Raw genomic sequence first — 6,000 nt, forward strand, 5'->3', positions numbered from 1 at the left:
CGCGCTTTCCACCTCCAAAGCCTGAGAAGTATTTCAGGATAGCCTAACGCCTCACAGTAAAAATAGCCGAGGTTGTCATGGTGATGTAGTTCTTTTTTTTTTCCTCCCCCCCCCTCACAGAGCCTTACAGTCTGGCCCAGTAGCTTCCCAGTTCTGATAGAGGCAGGGTCTCATTGTATTGCCAGATTATCCTGAATTACCAGACAATCCCAGGGTAGCCCAAATTTACAACCCTCTTGCCTCAGTGTGCCACTGTGACCTCGAACTCACCTGCAGCTGAAAGTGACCTTGAACTCTCAACCCTCCTACTGCCACCTCTTAGTGTGTGTAAACACATCCAGCTTCAAACTTGACCTTTCCAGTCACTAATGAGATTTAGAATAAGAAGTGTATATATTTGGTTCTTGTACCTGTTTCCAGTACACAGCATGATTTATAATAAGAAAATTGCATGCGGTTTCAGTACACAGATGCTGAAACATATGGAGTCTTTCTTCTATGATAATAACATAACTTATGTCTGGGTCTTGTACGGGGCGGGTACCTAAGTAGCCAGGGAAAACAACCACATGATTAGAGGGTTAGCACTTTTGGGTCATGATCAAGCCTCATGATGAAAATCAATCATGTGATATATAATATATAACATAAGGAAGTGTCAAGAATTATCTCTGGGCAAAGTCTAGGCAAAATCTAACCCCTTCCAAAGGTCCCAATGATAAACTTAATATTGATTGTACCAGAGTTCTCCCTAGGAAACCAATGACTTCATTGAGTTTATTTACAGGGCCACTGACCCCAGCAAGAGTGACGTCACATGATCCAGCACGAATGAGAGCTTCCTCAGTGATGCAGCTGCCTTCCCTAGTCTCTCTGGCCTACACGCTCTAGCTTGCCCTGAAGCAGACTTGCATACAACTGGTTTGGAGCAGTGGCTGCATGCTTAGGTCAGGGTCTCATGCCATCCTCTTCCTTCTGCGATGGAATCAGCAGCCAGCAAGCACAGCTATGGTGAGCTTTTACAAGCAGGCTCAGCTGAACTCACAAAATGGTGGCCGTTTGGTTCAGAGGATAGTGGTGTACAGCATCTCCATTAACACAAACACGAAAGGGGAGGGTTGGCTGAAGGAGTTTCTAGATCGCTGAGTGCGGGAGGGTCACTGGAGGAGTGCAGGCAGGAGTGCCTGCAGAAGCCAGTGTCCCCATACTGATAAGAAAATGACCTTTGAACAAAAGCCAGAGTTCTGATCAGAATAAATGTAATTTCATAAACATAATTTCCCTTTTTTGTTTGTTTTTTGAGACAGGACCTTACTATGTAGACCAGACTGTTCTTGAATTCACAAAGATCTGCCTGCTTCTGCCTCTTAAGGGAAGGGATCAAAGGCATACATCATTTTGTCCAGTCACCATTATGACTTTCTCTCTCTTTCTCTCTCTCTCTCTCTCTCTCTCCATATATATGTGTGTGTGTGTACACATACATATGTTCATATACATATGTGTACATACATGTACATACACATAGAGATATACATAGATACATAGATACACATATATATGCATATTATAGCTGTGGGGTATCTAGGAGTTAAGTATAGAAGCACAACCTGTAATCCAAGCACTAGGAGGCCAGGCAAGATTTGGAATAGCAAGTCCAAGGCCAGCTTAGGCTCCATAGTGAGTTCTGAACTGAAGAACAAACCCTTGTCTCAAAAAGGAAAGGGAAAGAAAGGATGAAAAAGAAGAGGGAGAAAGTAAACTTTATTAGAAATAGAAATGGAATATGGAGAGCAACTTGATAGCGTGTCACAAACACAAACTTGTTTTACTGTCATTGGTAGCTGTAACCTTGGGAATGTACAAAGAAACACCAAAACTACGAGCAATATTTCTAAAAGCATTGAATACCATAGCAAAAGCTACAAACAGTACAAGTACAAAAGAACAAAGTAAAGGATTAATAATACGTCGTTGTGTTTGGAATGTTATATACTAAAAAATAAATCAATATAAGCATGAATACAACTGTTTTTTCTAGACAGGATTGGGATTAAAGGCATCTGCCATCACTGCCCAGCTAAAGCTTTATGATCCTTAGTTATATGTATGAGTCTGTATCTATGTTTGCTTAACCACAGAACACATGCTTCCTCCACTAGAAGTCTTGCCTGGTTCCAGGAGCTGACTGGTTCTGGCTCCGTATCCCCCACTGCTAAGGGTTAGCCAGGGTCACCCTCACAGGTTCCCAAGAGTTTTCACTGCCCTAGGTTTCCAGCCTGTCACAGAGATGCTTCCCACACCTCCTCCAGCTGTCTCTCCCAGAACTCTCTCCTCTGTCCTCCACACACTTGATCCCTTCAATTCCCATCCTCATCTCCATGCCTTGTTCACCCAGGACGACTATTCTACTTCTCCTTCTCAGTGAGGTTCATGTATACAAACGCTTCCTTGAGGCCTCCTTGTTACTGAGCATCTTCGGGTCTGTGTATTGTAGCATGGTTATCCCTTACTTTAAGACTAATATCTACTTAATAGTGAGTACCTACCATGTTTGTCTTTCTGGGTCTGGGTTACCTCGCTCAGGATGATCTTTTCTTGTTCTACCCATTTGCCTGCCTGAAAAGTTCATGATGTCATTGTATCTAATACCTGAGTAATACTCCATGGCCTAAATATACATTCTCTTTATCCATTCTTCGACTGAGGGATATCAAGGTTGTTTTTAGCTTCTGGCTATTGTGAATAAAGCTGGAGAGCATAGTTGAGCAGAGGCTATCCCAACTGAAGAACACAGTTGAGCAGGGGCTATCCCAAAAGCTGTTGCCTATGGGTATGTTCTTCTAGCTCGGCCTCCCTGTCTGGCTTCAGTGGGAGAGGATGAGTCTAGCCTCACAGAGACTTGATGCCAGGATAGGATGGAGGGGTTGTGGGAGGAGGTGACTAGGAGGGGGTCAGTGAGCAGGATGTAAATTGAGTAAATAAAGATTAAATTAAAAAATGACTCTATGGCACCAACCTTAACCCTTCGCTGGAAAAAAAAATTCCTTTTCACATAATCCCTTGTACAGCCACACCAGCAGGATGTAACAGAGGCAAAGGCTGGGAAGAAGAGAAGGGGATGTTAGCAAGATTCCAAGGAGTTTAAGGCAGATTTAAGGAGTTCTGCAGTTTGAGCCTCATTGATGAAACAGCTGTTTTTCCATCCTAAAGCCACAGGATTCTCCTGACCTTGAACTCAGGAAGCAGCTGAAGAGGTCAGTGTCTGAGGACACGAGACAGCACTCCTTCAGGTCTCACTATTCCTTACAGCTACCCTGCTGGGGAAATACTACTCAGCCCTTCCCAGAGTCACCTTTACAGTTTATAATTGTCCCTCCGACTCCTAGTCATTTAGAAATGCACAATAGTGCCTCTGACTCCAGAAGATGCCTGTCCCCACCCCATCCCCACCCCACTATTTTCCATGTAGGACTCAGTCCCTGTGACCTACGCATTTGTCTCCTGAACCTTGAGCTCTATGTGAAGCCATGGGCTCTGGGCTCCATTGATGAGACCTGTTTCTGGGATGCAAGAAACTGCACAGATCTGAGATTGACCTAGTTATGGTGATAAGGAGTGAAGAAAACCAGACACTGGTACAGAGATGCTGGGGGTGAGTGGGCTGTGTGCTCTGATGGAGACACACCAGCAACTTAGAAAGTCATCACTGGTCTTGTATGCAATTGACAGAGGGGGGCACTCTGCTCGTGGAAAGAAGGGTATCTCTATGGCAATGATCTCAAACTGCTATAATCCTAGAGAGGGAAAGAGTGGTTGATCCTTTCTGCACAGGGGCAACATCCATTTACCAGATGAGGGGAAGACCTTGCCTTTCCAGTGCATCTCAGGCCTTGAGGAGCTTGACATATCCGTGCTCTTCTCCATCACGTATGTTCGCTCAGGATGTCATCATTGCCTATGCTTCCATTTCTCAGTTCAGCCTCAGCCTTACCTTGCTTGGTGCTACAAAAGGGCAACTTTGAGTCTCCAGATCATAGACAAGGGACCCAGAACAGTTACAGAACTGGCTTCTATTAAAACAGACTCTCTTAGGCTGCCTTTTGGCCCTGGGTATATCCAGGCAGGGGAAGTATATTACCATAGAAATTGACCTTGGTGAGCAGGGAGCATTGGCTCAGGGAAGGCAGATGGTTCCCACATCCTACATGACTCCAATTCCAGAGTTTGCAGGGAACCTCTAACTCTCTCAAGGAGAACCCCAAGAGGCTCAAAATAAATTGTGTAAATATATAGCACTCAGGCCTAGATATTTGAGCTCACAGATATTCAGGCAATGGGACAGGTAATTCAAATCCAACTGTGAAAGATCACATCAAGTGACCCGCAGGGGGTCTTCAAGGGCTTGTTCTGGCACCTGGGGAGAGGACAGGTGATTGGTTCTGGCAAAGGGTGATGAAGAGGGTTGTTGGGGTTGGCAGGAAAACAGATGACACTTCTCTGAAACTTGTTCTGACTATATGATGGAGTCAACCCCTCCCCCAAGGACATGGCCTTCTGATGTCTGCTCACACAGCTAACTCACAGCATTATAGTCTGAGGCCTGTGGGTATCAGCATCAGCATGGTTCAGGGCATGGCAGGAAACCATAGCAATAGCCGTATCAAGCCAGCACGGTGCCTGTAAAAAGGACTACATACCCCAAACACGATTCTATAGCGTCCTAGCAGTGTCCCTGAGAGTTCCCTGACCTATGTTCCTCACGAAGGCCACGTTCCTGTCTTCATCTTGAGCCCCAGTAATACATATTTCCCATCTACTCACCCCATTTCACACACAAGCGATTAGAGGCATGCCTGTGCCTGCTCACACATATCTTAGCACAGAGCTCATCCGTTATATGCTAAGGCTCTAACACTGGTAAGTTTACAGAGGCTGGACCATCAGGAACCCACTAATATACGGAGGAAAGATGTGTTCTCTATGTTCTTGTAGACTCTTTTCATCCTTCCTTACCTGAGACACTGTCAGGTGACCTCCTAGAAAAAATAATTTATTTAAATAGAGATTTGGGACCTAAGAAATTAGTGATGATTAAGAAGAGACCAGCATCATTGAGATGAAATCTTCTGGGAAGTGTTTTCTGAGAGCACAAAGAGGCTGTGTTCCAGATATAGCCAAGGTTGTACCTCGTGCTACAGCTGGAGTTGGTAATGTGTAAGAGTCACCCAGATGGTACTGGTTTTGGAAGCATGAAGGGGTCATAAAGAGCACCTGAGGCTTGGCACTGTGAGAGGCCATGGAAGGCCATTGGTGAAGGTGTAGCCTCAGTTGCAATTGATGGCCCAGGACTGAAGGGGTCATGCAAAGGATTTGAGGCTTGGCACCATGAAGACAGCCTATGAGAGGCTATTGGGGAAGCTTAGTTACAGCAGAAGACAGCAGTGTTTTGGAGATGTCAGTACTATGAGATGACCACCAAGAACAGTGGAAGCAGTGGAGTACAGGTAGTTGGAGCCTGGAAGACAAGGTGTGTGCTACAAAGGACAGGGCTGGAGAAGTGACCTGAGCCCTTGGAGGTGCCCAGAAGATCATGAGTGGATCCCAGACATTGGACAGAGTTTGATTTTGCTTTTGATTATGACTATGCCCTGATATTTTTCCTTCTTGAAATTAGGAAGTATTTTAGTGGAGCCCACAGTTAAGAGACTTTGACTGTCAAAAGAGATTAGATATTTTAAAGGGATTGAAATTTTAATATGTAAGCGCCTATAAGAGGCTATCGGTGAAGCCTGGTTGCAGCAGAAGACAACATCCCCAAGATCTAAGTAACTTTAGAAGTCCCACAGTCTTTACAAGTTCAAAGAAAAAGCAGCCTCCCTTGAGGAAATGCCTTCATGAGATCCAGCTGTAAGGCATTTTCTCAATTAGTGATCAGGGTGCTGCCATCCCTTGGCTGGTAGTCCTGGGTTATATAAGAAAGCAAGCTGAGCAAGCCAG

The sequence above is a fragment of the Mus musculus genome, chromosome 1 (genome assembly GCF_000001635.26).
Source record: "Mus musculus strain C57BL/6J chromosome 1, GRCm38.p6 C57BL/6J".
Classification (NCBI taxonomy): Eukaryota; Metazoa; Chordata; class Mammalia; order Rodentia; family Muridae; genus Mus; species Mus musculus.